Raw genomic sequence first — 14,583 nt, 5'->3', positions numbered from 1 at the left:
ATTAATTCCCCACATTTGTGTAAAAAAATGTAAATTAATCTGCATATATTTATCAGGGAGAAAAAATTTACACATCATATATTTTCGTTAGTGTGGCCCTTAAAAATCAATGTTTAACTTTTACTCGGCTCAACCTTTCATTTTGTTCCGCTCTTCGCTGTGAAAAACAGTTTAGATTTTAATTATATTTCATGTTGGAACTCACTTCTTAATATTATGCCCTATATGGAAAATTTAGGGGGAAAAAACCCGACAAAAACTCCCATTTTTTCTAATAACATAAAGTTAAAAAATTACAGTATTAACATTTAATCCAAGCACAAATAAATGTTATGTCACCATATATACCTTTAATAGTTTTGTAGTTTCAATATTCAAAGAGATAGGCCGGGTCGTGGAACCGGATCTGAAGTAACCGGGTTCAGTATGAGTAACCTTGTATGCTCTGAAAAGATCTCCAACTTTATATGGATCTTAAAAAAGATCCAATTGGATTTTTAAGATCGTATAAAAGCTTATAGCATTAGTTAATGCTTGTTTTAAAAGAAAGATATTTTATATTGAAGGTAGCGACTATTTATCTTCTTGGAGCGACAGTTGCATCACACACGTCGTTTTTTTATTATTGTAGTACTAAAACTTTCATCCAAAAAGAAACAAAAAGAAGGCTCAAAATTAGTTGTTAGTTTTTTTGCCGACTATGGAATGATTATTCTATAGTTGTGAAGAATTGTAAACAGCTTAAGAGGAGCTGATCCACGTTGAGAATATTGATTAGGAGAAAAAAAGCAGAAACATCAATAGCTGACAGCAAAATTTAATATATATTTCTAGGGTGTTATTCCACATAGCATTACCTCGTTGACACAAAATTTACACTGTATTTGGCTGTCTATTTTTCTTCTTCGTTTCCTCCAATCAGTATTCTTAATATTGATTGGTCGGATTTGAATTAATTTTTATTAAGTTCTGAACAGTTATCAACTATTTTGCAATAATAATTCTAAAGTTGGAAGAATTGTCCAACTACTAATTGATTTTTTTTTTTTTTTTAAAATTCTTTTTGGAGGAAAGGTTCCTAACTATGGCTTAGGGAAGGACGTATCCAATGATATTTTAACTAAATATTATATTCTTATAGTAACAACATTGGGTTATTCATTGTTTCGGAATAAAAAAACAGTAAAAATGTAACCCCAATCCGGATCTTATTTTATTAAGGTCAAAAATTTGGGTAATATACTCATAAAATTCGAGACAAGTATCTTTCTAATTTTAGTTTCGGATCTGGATCCGAAAGTTCGTGTACTCAATATTTAGGCAAATATTTACGTTTAAAGTTCCCAACTGACAAGAATCCGAGAAAATATTGATCGTCCGATCTTTATATTAAACCATTTTTAAAATCAATCTGATTATTAAATATTTGATTCTATTACAAAGTACTTTATATACAGAACGAATCCCTCGAGTCACTAGTGGATTTAAAAAAAAATTTAAACCACGTTTCATTTGTGTTTAAAAGTTAAAACATACGCAAATGTGGATAAATTATCAATTTTAGTCAAAGGTTTAAGAGCCAAGCGGCACTGCCCCTTTCAATGTCGCTCAAATATTACAATTTTAGACTGGGAGATATATTTTTACTGATAAAAGAGGTTGGGGGAGAGAATAAAAATAAAAATATTGAGTATTTAAGTACAAAATAAGGCCACCCTAACGTACATACAATAAAGAATAGTCTGAACCCATCTTGGGGGCAAAAACCCCCATTAATAAAAAAGTACAAAGTGATTAGCATATTCAAACTTTCTACCAAAATAAAGTAAAATATAAACTTTTATTTAGTATATACCATCATAACTTACGTCCAAAGGTCCACCTGTGCAATTAGAAATTTTTCTTTTGGTAAAGTATTAAATTACATATATAAGTAATTGCGTATAACATGAGTATAAATAGATGAGTTGGACGTTAGTTTAATGATTATTAAGTAAAAAAAAATTAAAATATTCCAAGTTCCATATAGGTATAACTCTCATTGAACTTAGTTGTTGCTACTTTTTATTCGTATCAAATTTGGTTATTGAGCATATTTTATTTCAATCTGTAGAGGATTTTAAGATCCTTTATACGCTGAGTTAATTTATGAGTGATGTCAAATTATCAGTTTTTGTGCACCAGTTCCGTTACCAAAATATTTAAGTGTCGGCATTTTCGTACATTTTGATACTTTTTCGACTAAATATATAAAACGAAATGTCGTCATGAATAGCAATTCACGTGTACTTACAGGGGGGTCTTTTAAAGATAGGATGGATCCATATTTTCTCAGATCCGGATCGGTTCGGATCGTTAGACGTAAATATTCAAGGAAATTTCGGGTACTCGAACTTTCAGATCCAGATCCTAAACCAGAAATGGCTACTTGTCTCGAACTAATGGGATATTTTAGCCGATTTTTTGAGGTAAATAAAATAGTATCCAGATCAAGGCTACATTTTTCCTCATTAGAGATGCCAAAGCAATGAATAACCTGATATAGTTATTATTAGAATACAATTCTTATAATTTTAGGTTTAAAGATCGAATTAAATAAACTAAATCAAGTATGTTTATACTAGAATATTGTCATCTATTTAAGGGTTATTTGAGGAGTTTCCTTTAATAGACATCTATGAAAAATTATCCTAGCGGTATCCAACAGAAGAAAAACTATTTTATTTTTTTCTCTTCTCTTCTCCCTGCTACATAAGAAGTTATAACATTGGTAGCGTCGTTAACTATATTATATCTCTCAACCTCTCATTCGAACAGAAATAGAAAACAAGCACAAAATGAGTTGGTAATTAGACAATTCTTCCACCTATGGAATTATTATTAAATAATAGTTGATAATTGTTCACCGCCTAATAAGAACTCATTCCTATGCAACAAACAATGTTACAAACACTGATTAGAAGAAATCAAGAAGAAGAAATATTAACAGCCAAAAACCAAATATTTATTTTGGAAACGAAAATGAACGTGGTAATCCTTAAAAATTGAAGAGTCTTTGAGTTATGAGCAGCTTAGCTGCCATAACGTTTTATTAAATCGGCTACAAGCAACCGTGAGGAGAAGGAAATTAATGCAAATCCCACTCCGTATATAGCAAGGACATATAAGATGGACTCTGACTGTTATTCACTGTCTTTTATGAGCACACACATTAGTTAAATAATTTTTTTATACTAAGATATTCTGTCATCAGAAATTGAATAATAATGATAACAGCTTTGAAAAATAACAAAGCCTGTTATTATTACCAACTGGAAACCCCACTCTTACAGTTTAGGGCATACTTTATACATCCCTGAAGACAGTAGTCGTATGAATTCTATTTATGCATGCTTGAGTTTTTCAGAAATAACTACTGGTATAACGTCAAAATCAGGAAGATTTAACGTCTAATTCATTATCTACTGCAACAAATGGGGAAATGAATTTCAAACGTCCTGCACGTTGTTACCTCTATGGTATATCGTTCAATCTCTACCCAAAAAGAAACAGAAAAATCAGTTGGTAATTAGCCAATTATTTACAACAATAAAATCATTATTTCACCATTTTTAGGAATGCTTCATAAAAGCTCATTCGATTTTTATAAATCAACGTTTTAGAGTAATTCATGACACCTCTAGTTGACAAAAAAGTATTCTAGTTGTCCACTAAATTTAGAAAATAATTGATAACGTGATGACCATTTTGTTACCTAGGCTTAACTTTGGTCTTGACAGGGAGCACTAAAATTATTTTAATATTCCATCGTCTTTTTAAGAAATGAATACAGTTCAATTTTTTTTTGATTTTTCCGGTTCAGTGCTAAGACGTTCAAAAATGAACGGTATTGAAGTATTGACATCGCTCATTTTCTGCTCAATCCTTAAGCCAAATCATATTTACTTTGTTGTACAAGGTTATTTCGTCAGCAATATCAATGCGGAACCATATCAATTATACCAATTTGATAGCTACTTGCAGCTAATTTTATGAAACTTCATAACAGCTAAGCTACTCTCATCCAAAGCAGTCTTCAAATTGATTAACTAAGATGTTTTTCTCTACGAGAATTAAAAAAATAATTATAACAGTTTTATAAAATAAAAAACCCTATTTAGTTTGAAAACACAAAATGCATCACAAGTGTTCTAGGTCACAGCTAATACAACTCTATTTATAAGACAAAGTTTACTTCACAGTATAATGTACTTCACAGTAGCTCAAGTCATTTTTTTTTTTGTATGCATCCAATTTTTTAATTTGATGAATAGAAAGTTGTTAATCATTTTAGTGATTAAGTTATGATTACAATCCTCCAATTTTTTAATAGATATTCCAAAATAAATAAAATTAATAATACGAAATGATGATAACCATAGTTATGACTCCTACAAACCATCAGGCTAAAAAGAGAGAGAGCAAGAGAGACATCCTGCATTCTAATTGCATTATCCTTCATTTGAGCATATTTATTTTTGGGTCAAATGAATAATATTTAATAGAGTAGACTGTTGAGAGTTACTAGGCTGTTTATCCTTAGTTCAATTACTCCAAGGTAGTTTGACTTAGACACACCAAAATGTAGGACAATATATTAGCTTATGTCTACTGTTGTTTGAATCTATTTTGAGATTATAAAAGTCTGCAGCTTGTTTATAAATTTCATTTGAATGTGACCTGTCAAATCTTGCAACTGTGTCCTTAGTCAGAGCGGCTACAACATGAAGTGACAAACAATTACCTATTTACCTCCTGTACGGGGGTTATTTTTATTGATTCATAATATGTCCAGTTTTTTTTTTTTTTTTTTTTGAAGATAAGTCGGTTTGCGTTTCATTTAATTAATTTTCCCAAATTAAAGATAATCAATATATATTTTTTTAAATTTGTTAATATCTTAAGTATACTGAAAGGATTATTATTCCTCCCAAACATTTCTTATTACCCTTCAAATCATTTATTGCCCTATACCTTGATAGAAATTGGACAAAAAATATTCAACTTGTTTCTAAATAACCTACAATTGGATTGTATTGTTCCTTAATTTTGGACTTAAAATAGATCTTATACCAGTACAGCATTAATCTTAATTCAAGTATTATTATTAATTTAGGCATTAGTAAAGATTGATTAATCATAACGTTAGAGGCTTATATCTTTGATGACCGCCATTTTGCAAAGATTGTTTCTTGAAATAGTTCTTGAAGGTAAAGTGAATTGACGGGAGAGTCAACATTTTGGGGACAAATACATCCATATTTTTCGGTTTTCGCCAAATTACCTAAGGGTAGTTTGACTCAGGTGTGAAAAAATTACATTCCTTTGAACACCTTCATTTGGGCTAAAGGAATCATATGTAGTAGGAGAGACAGGGCCGGTTTTAAGAGGAGACACCGATTTGGAATTTTATAATAATGAGTATAAAAATAAGAAAAAGATTGACTCTTTTTTTTTTAAACATTTTTAAATAGAAATAAATAATTATCTTTAAAAAAAATATCATTAAATGAAATATGAAAATAATGGATTAAAAAGGTCATAAGATGGTTTGGTCTTTCTTTTTAATTCATTAAAAATTAACAATACATTTTTTTAAATTATTATTATCAATATAACAACATTAACTAATATACAATAATATAAACATTATTTATATTTCCCTACTTCCTCCGATGTAAGAAAAACAAAGGAGATAAACGAAGGAAAAGGAAAAAGAGTTGTTGATCCCTTCCTCTTAGCAATTCCGGTTGATCGTAGAGAGACTATGTAAACATAAGGAATAAAAAACTATCATTTTAAAACCAACAATTAATATAAAGTAGAAATCATATACATAATATATATTTTTTCCCGCCATCCATCCATCCTTTCCTATACAGATTCGTCTGTCCATTCTCCCAACTCAAGCCAGAATCCCCTATCTGTGAGGTATCCGAGGATACGGATCGATTGCTCCATATATTTCTCGAAACCACCTGGGATCCCCTTCCCTCTGCGACGGATCGCGGAGAGTATTAAGAGGACTCTTACATCCAAACTATCGATTTTTCTGCTGTTCGCATGCCAGCTAAACGTCGTTATGAGGCAGTCTAGGACGTCTAGTTTCACCCCGGTATCTGCAAGAATATTCCTCTCTACAGCCTTCCTAATACCTTGAATCCTTGAGCACTTGTAGAATATTTTTCTGCTTGTCTCGGTTTCTAATCCACAGAAGGAGCAACTCATCTTCGTTGCATCCGAGAATAACAATGCATTATTTTCCTTTAAAAAAATAAACCCAGAAGAATTTAAAAAAATCAAATATTAAAAAAGGAAAAAAATATGCCTTGCTATTGCTAAAACTAACCTTGAGGAGAGACCTTGGAGAATTGGAACACTTTTAGCTTTTGGCTTAATTAAAGAGAGTAATGGTGATGTAGACGAGCAAAATTTTCCACAACATAGCAAAGTAAATTTGCAATTATTAGAATCTATTTATAAATATTAAAATTCTGTAGTTTGTTTATAAATTACATTTGAATGCTATCTGTCGAATTTTGAAACTGTCCCTGACTGCAACCGCCTTCTTTCCGTTACCATGTCTTTTTTTTTACCTCCTTGCTGGAGCGTTCATGGATTTTTTTTAAAATTCATTAAATGTCGTGTTTTTACTGATTAAGTCGATTTATAATGCATTTATGATAAAATCCTAATTAAAGATAATAGGTCGATTTTTAGTGGAGCAACGAGCAAAGTAGAACTATGCCTCATTGCCCAATGGATCTTTCTTATTGTCCGTATTGTTTTTCGGTAATTTTGTGGAATATTTTTTATCAAAATAATTTAAAATTCTTGGTAATCTTAAGTTTTATTGTTCCAACTTTCAAAATTAGTCCTTGTCATATAGCTTGAAAAAATGTTGACAAAAAATATTCAATTTATTCTTCAATAATATATATTAGGCTGTATCTGAGCTTTACCCCCCCCTCCCCCATCAACTATATTAGAGTTGTATCTGTACTTAATATGGTACTTAAAATTCGTCCCATTTTATTATTATAATATATAAGTCCTTCATTTTAACAATTGAGTTAGTTAGGTAAAACTTAATTGTATGCTTCACTCCAATAGGACAAATCCCTTTCACTTTAGAGGACACGAATTTGAAAATTTCTCGTGACAGGTTGATCATTTCTATTAGCACCCAGCTTTAATTCATTTAATCTAAACTAAAACTGACTGCTAATGACGCGGAATATGAACTTTGTTTAATATGGATAGTACTTGTAATATAAGATTTTGTTGTACATTAGGGTGTCAATATTTTCAACTTTTTGAAATAGGGAGGTTTAAAAGTGTTGTTTTTGTTAAAAAATACAATTGACAAAGTTCAAACCATTTTATGAATATTTGAATGTAGCTCAATGGCCCTAAAGTCTTAAAATTTTAGACTTTTTAAAGGAGAAAATGGGATTTGGTTTTAGTATCATTCGTATACAATACATTACAGCTTTTTAGTAAATGAACAAATTTAGATAAATAAAATTGTTATCAAAAGTTGTTTGAACATTTTTATAAGTACTCAGTATTTACTTGTCTAAAAAAAGGATAAAAGTATTTAAATGAAATGTTGCCTTCTCCCTAATTGTCTATTCGTTAGCGTATAATAGCCAAAGGATTCGGCTGATTTATACCAAAATTTGTAAATACGTTTATTTGTTAGTTAGATAAACAAAAAAGTGATAAATTTGATGATCTTGGTCGTCGTTACCTTTAATGTATCACACACCCTTTCTTTAAAAAAGAAACAGAAAAAATGCCTGAAATCAGTTGGTAGTAAGCCAAACAAGTCTATCAGACCAACTCCTATTTATCTTTTAAATACTCCAAGACTACATTTTCTCATATTATTTATCCACTAATTTTAAAAATTTTAGAATACATATATGTATTCCTTAATATTAAAATCAAACATATTGTTTTTTATTTTATACTATATTATAATATTGCTATTTGTAAATGATACCCCAAATTTCTTCATATACTGGGCCGTGCAAAATTATTTACAGATGATGTAAATATACTTTTTAAGAGGTTTTATGGCAACCAATCTGATTGTTTCGTATTTTTACTGTTAAAATAAACAAAAATCCTTCCTGTGAGAGCGTAACAACTTCCACACGTGAGACCATGTCCAATCAGGAAACAAAGAGGATCGAAATTGCAGCCCTCCTCCAAGCCGGAGTGCCTCATAACAACATTAAGGAACAGGTTGGGGCCTCGTTGAAAATAGTTTACAACGTTTCCAAGCGCTTGCAGGCTGGGGGTGATAAAAAGCATTCCCCTGGGGCTGGCAGGAAGCCCACTGTCTCAACAAGGTAAGTAAAGGCAGTGTTCAAGATGACTCCCAACAGGTCCATTGCCGACATGGCCAGAAAGATGGGAACGTCGACATCAACTGTTTCACGGGCATTGAAAAGGGCTGGAGGAAAGTCCCTGAGGCGTACTGAACGCCCTCTGCTAACTGAACGTCAGCGAGAAGTCAGACTTGAGTGTGCCAAGAAAAGCTTGAATGATATCAAGAGCTCATCTGAACGCATCATCATTTTTTCAGATGAGAAAACTTTTACGGTCGATCCTGTTTTCAACAGGCAAAACGACCGTGTTGTGAGCTTTGGAGATGTTTGGAGATCCAACGGGAAGACCCTGAAGCCGGTATGGTTCCCACTGGCTCAGATTAACAGCGGAGGATTATGTAAAGATTCTGGCGTCCATGGTCCTTCCGTGGATCAAATCCATAGTCGGCAACTCTCCTTGGGGTTTTCAACAAGATGGAGCACCTGCCCACGCTTCCAAGAAAGCTCATAAGTGGGTCAAGGACAACATGAACTTTTGGCCAAGGACTACTGGCCCCCTCAGAGCCCAGATCTGAACCCACTAAACTTCTCTATCTAGGCGCACGTGGAGACCAAGGCCTGCAAAAAACGACACAAGAACATAAATGCCTTAAAGGCTGCTGTCAACAAGGCCTGGGCCTCCATGGACGTCGATTACATCCAGCAAGTCTGTGGCAGCTTCAGACGTCGCCTGACCAGTGTCATTGAGTCAAATGGTGGCTACATTGATTCAATTTGATCACAAACTATTTTATTATTCTAAAAATGTATGAATAAATTGTTTCTCAAGTCATTCGAAATGTCATTATTGTCCGCGATATGTTCTAAACAAAAATCGGTAAATAATTCTGCACTGCCTGGTAAATAATAAAATGGCCTATATATATACATAAAAGGGGGTTTGAAACGTTTCCGATCCAACAAAGATACAAGACATTTTTTCTGATTGTTTTACTTTATTTTTCAAAATAGTAACCTTGTAACACTACACACTTCGAGGTGGACGATTTCTGTCCATCTGTTTTATTGGTGACATTTCTGTTTCGGTTGCAGTTCTACATTGGTTTTTTAATGTTTGTACCCTTGAACATACCTGTTCAATCGGAGAAATGAGCTCAGAAGTTTTATTCGATGTATTTGCATTAATATTTATGATTTTTTCATTCAGAAATTGTGTGTATTCAATTATTTGGAGCCTTTTTTCGGTGCAATTCACCGAGGATGTCCAAAATCTTTGACATTGTAGACTAACTCCGGGAAATCGGAGATTAACAAAACGTTCATCCACAGATATTATTTGTGGGATATTTAAGAGATCCCTACCACCACAAAAAGATAATTTGAGGTCCTCCATTTCAGTCTCCAGGGTTTTGTTCCAGGTGGTAGTCGACAATGTTTACAAATTGATCAACAAAATCATTCAGTCTGCTTTCGTATACTCTTTTAAAAGTATTGGCTATAGTAATCCAGTTGTTACAATTTAAAATTGTCAATGTTTTTAATTTTCATATCAATAGCAAAATTTCACCCTTAGGTCCAGTTACTTCGGTTTTGTAACATTTTATAGTCTCTCCAGCCTTGGAAGAATGTCCATAGGGACCTTGGTGTAAAAACAAGAGTTCCAAATCCCTATCGGACTTGTTCACCAGCAATTTGTCTTCTGCAAAACCATAATTTATAGCTGCCTTGTAAAAGGGTAAGTGCTTCATATTTACATTGTTGAAAGCTTGTTGGCTTTCTGACTATGTCAAGGTAATAACAATAGTTTCCCTCTGGAAACTTGCACCAAGGTCATTTTTTTGTGCGTTTTTGACATTTTCCTCTCTCTTTGGAAGGACTCCCGCATAAGACATGATCTTGCCCTTTTTTTAAGCTAAGTTATTGGACTCTTTGCATTTTCTTCCATTTCAAGGGATAGATTATAAATAAATAAATATATTACACTTTCTTTGCGTAGATTACCTTACCTTTTTTTCTTTATTTTCAAAATAGTGTCCTTGAAACTCTACAAACTTATCCCAGTGATGCTACCATCTCTTTAACCCGTCCAAATAGTACTGTTCACAAGGTGATTGCCTCTTCATTTGACAAAAATCTTTGTTGATGTAATAAATCTGAGTTTTGGTGGCGATAGTTAACTATAAGATAAAACTTGGATACAACTACACGATCAAGCAAAACTACAGTACAACCAGTAGACTTCAATAGGGGAACTGGCTCAAATAAAAAAAAATGTTTGGTCCATTTTTGCAAAAACATTCGAATCAAGTTACTCAAACAACTTTTACATAACAACTGGGCGTCCAAAATGGGTGAAACTTTGGTGAGTAACTGTCAACAGATGCTAAATAGATGTGATTATCTTTTATTTACTAGTGCTGCCATCTTCACTTCCACGTTAGAAACTTTTCTGACCACCCTCGGGACGAAGGATCAACAAGAAATTGTATTCCTGTAGTTTATTTATCAAAAATGCTTTATTATGAAATAGCCTCGACGTATCAAGTCAGACAATGAAATCGACAGCTGACAACAAAATGCATAAATAGGGTAATTTTGTCTTAGCAAGGTAATGCCGTGCTTATCTATGATAACTTTTTTGAGAAAAAAGTACTTATAAGCCAAATTTTATTAAATTTACTAAAGATTTATATTTAAGGAAACAGGAAATTTAGTAAGAGCTTCAAGGTGATTTGAGGCCGACAACAACTACAATTTAAATACAAATTGACATTTTAAATATTACATTGCCTTATATTTGGATTACAACTATTGTTATCGAGGGTTTTGTGAACAAAAAAGAGTCTGTTGCAAATGATCCCAGTCTCCCCTATTTATAATTTATGAAAAATATTTTTGTAGGAGTGGGGAAAAATGACCGGGAGCAACTTTATGACCATCTTCCCAAAAATGAACTGCAATTTCACTTGGTAATAACAATATAATTTATATATGTATTATGTACCTACGACCTGCGTGTTTACTTAGAAAGTGCATTCTACTTGATCTTTAAGCACATGCTATGAATTAATTACATCATATTCTATCATCGTCCCACGTACACAAGTTGTATCTTTATTTCATAGTCCTTGTTTGTAGTGTACATGAATGGTTAGCAATTAATGCATTATATCCCAAAAAAATATATAAATGAAAATAATCAATGTGACTTTGTCAAATAATCAAGTAACTCACGCATTGAAACATTATCCAATATGTACGTACAGAAGGAACGTCTTTATACAGTGTGCACAAACAATCTATGGCGTAAAAAGATTTTTCTTTCATATTTAAAAATTAACCCCCCCGTTATCATATTTAAAAAATCAATCCAGATTCTGAAAGCTTGATAGATTCCTGGTATTCCTTTTTGATCCAACTGATAAGTTCGTCTTTGGTGTTGGAGGGGTTCGATTAGTGTATTGTTTGATCGTGCCCGACACAAAAAAAAATATCAGATTCAGATGCTACGAGTTTGGAGGCCAAAAGTCCGTTGAGATGAAGTCGTCAAAATTGTCTTGGAGCCATTTAAGAATTTTTTTCGAGGTGTGGCATGGAGCCGTGACCTGCTACCACATGTAAGACACCCATTGGCAACCATGTCGATCCAAAGTTTCACCTTGGTCTGTAGCACTTCCAAGTAGGCAACAGTGTTGACCTTGACGCCTTGGTGAAACGCTTGAGAAGGTATGACGTGGCCTTCAGAGCTAAGCATCCAAATAACATGGCTTTTAATCATAGAACTTACAAAAACCTTAAGAGTTCTTAAATTGCCCCCTAACGTTGCCAACCAACGTCTTACTGAGTCCCAGAGTCAGTGTTAGTTTGTTGCTCTTGGAGTTGATTCCAAGGAGGGCTCCATTTCTTTTCCAAATATTTGGGTCAACAAATTCTTAATTTGATGTCGTTTTTTCCAACTGGTGCAGGTTCAATAAAGCTATCTAACAAAAAAAAAATAACCTGCAAACGCTCAAAGAAAGAGGCCAAAGTGGCAGCATAGATAGCTTTAGCACCCTGTATATTATAAATGATTATTATTATGTGATATGAATTTTTAAAAAAGACCATAAACATCACAAAGGATTGACCACTTTAAAAAAATTAATTAAATAAAAGGTTCATTTAAAAAAAAGATGTATAATATAAATTATTTACTATACATATACTAGGACGTATTTTATTTCGAATTACTTTATTAAAGTTTTAAATAACTCAGAATGTAGTAAAACTTGTCGATAGAAACATCATTAAAAGAATAGTTCTCCTTCAGCCATAATGAAAATACATAAAAAAGATGCCGACTATTAGAGCTAGTAAGATGATGCTAAAAACTAGGATTTTTACCTCCCAAAATACGTATAGAACCCTACCAGTATCTGTCTCCGTTTTTGAAATAAACACGCAAGTTAAGCGTTTTTATTAGAAAATATACACACAACTATAATATTATATTATAACAGATGAAATCAAATCTTTTATTCAGGGTTCAGGTAAGAGAAACTAAAAAAGTTTCTGCTTGTCCCATGTAAATACCTAAGCTGTTTGATATGTTTTTTGTCTAACATAATATACATTATTTAAACTTTCTATATATTGATTAGGGCAATCCTATTTTTTATTTTTATTTTATTTTTAGAATGATTATTTCTTTTTGCTCCACGGGATGTTGGTAGATTGTTAAAATATTTTTTATTTCTAAATATTTTTTATAGAAACTCTTAAATATTGATTTAAAATTTGCATTGCTTTATGGAAGAGTTCGTATGATTATTTTAAAATAATTATTTCTAAAATGTAAACAAATAAAAAAAAAGAATTATTTTATTTAAAAAAATAAAGTTACTTTAAAGTTTGAGTAGTGTTAAGTGACAATACATATATCATAGCCAGTAAGAAACTTTCACCAAGAAGAGCGTTTATTTGTAAATTTCACAAATTCAACAAATCAAATATTCAATTATAGCACCAAATGACCTTTTATATATATAATTTCCGTATATTTTTGAGTCCCAATTTTATTCCAAAATGTCAATCTTGATGAACTTTTATAAAAATTTATTATTCAGCAAAAATGTTTAAATAAAGAGTGACAACATGGACGTAGCGTCTCGTCCGTGTCATCAATCACAGCTCAGAACGTCGTAAGAGACAGTTCCTAACTATGTCAAACCGGGAGAAAAAGGTCATCCGAACAAAGGCTTTGATCAACCTCAAACAGAAGCCTTGTGTGAAAGATCTTATACGGTTCTTCTCATACGAGAAAAATTTCTATCAAACCCAGAACCATAACTTGAGGAACAATCAAAGAGGTTAAGTTCTCACATAAAGTTATGATTGTTGGTGTTTCTGGCAGTGTAGGTCACGTTATGCCACCCTTCATTTTCAAGTAGGGCCTGAAGGTGAACGTCAGTGTTCTGCACACCAAAATCTTTTCTTGGCTCCCTAGCATCATGAAAAACCGACCTTGGATCTGGCAGCATTGTCGCACCATCAAAAGAACACTCGATTTTCTAGATTATTAAAATGTGATGTACATCGCGCAGAGTTCTTGGCCTCCTGCCTGGCGGGAATTTAATCCTTAGATTATTTTGTCTGGAGAAATGTTTAACAAATTTCCAATGAACGTCCCCACAACATCCCTGACAGCTGGGATAATGAGGAGCATTATGAATTTTAGTCGGTCGTACGGCCAAAAGGGCAATAGGACGCTTATGTGGACGTTGTGAACGTGTGGTCCGAGCAAACGACGATTTTATTGATTGAATGTTAAATTTATTTTATAACGTTGTAAAGTTTTACTTTTTTTTCGAATGTTTAAATGAACCACCTCTTACTTCTATAAAAATTATCCAACACGGGATTATCTCTAGAGCCGAGGCCTCTGGGGCATTATCCCCTATTGTATTCCCTGAAACCGACTCTGGACATAATTTTTCTAAAAATATTCCAATAAAGAGTGGTCATAAAAGTTAGTACTAAAATACATAGTCCCGTACAATTTAGATTTCATATAACACGGATTTCTCTTGTTAAAAAAAAAACCATTATGTGGAATACTTTGTATAAGAAATGAAATTCCTTATCTTTGCCAAGTAATCAAGTAACTCATGCATCGAAATATTATCGATTATATATTAAAAATTATTTATATTTGAGTAGTATTTGT

General features: G+C 32.5%; 1 long non-coding RNA gene across 1 annotated transcript; it reads right to left on the bottom strand.

Annotated features, from left to right (window-relative positions):
* Positions 1-5,587: 5,587 nt before the first annotated feature.
* LOC139907271 (uncharacterized) lies at positions 5,588-7,663 on the bottom strand. The gene is made up of 3 exons (XR_011783743.1): positions 6,389-7,663; positions 5,876-6,303; positions 5,588-5,804 (listed from the first exon to the last, which is right to left on the bottom strand). It is a non-coding gene; the product is annotated as an uncharacterized lncRNA (long non-coding RNA).
* Between the last annotated feature and the right edge of the window lie 6,920 nt (positions 7,664-14,583).

This window comes from Lepeophtheirus salmonis, chromosome 14, assembly GCF_016086655.4.
Source record: "Lepeophtheirus salmonis chromosome 14, UVic_Lsal_1.4, whole genome shotgun sequence".
In the NCBI taxonomy this organism is placed as follows: Eukaryota; Metazoa; Arthropoda; class Copepoda; order Siphonostomatoida; family Caligidae; genus Lepeophtheirus; species Lepeophtheirus salmonis.
This window is presented reverse-complemented; position numbering and strand designations above follow the sequence as displayed.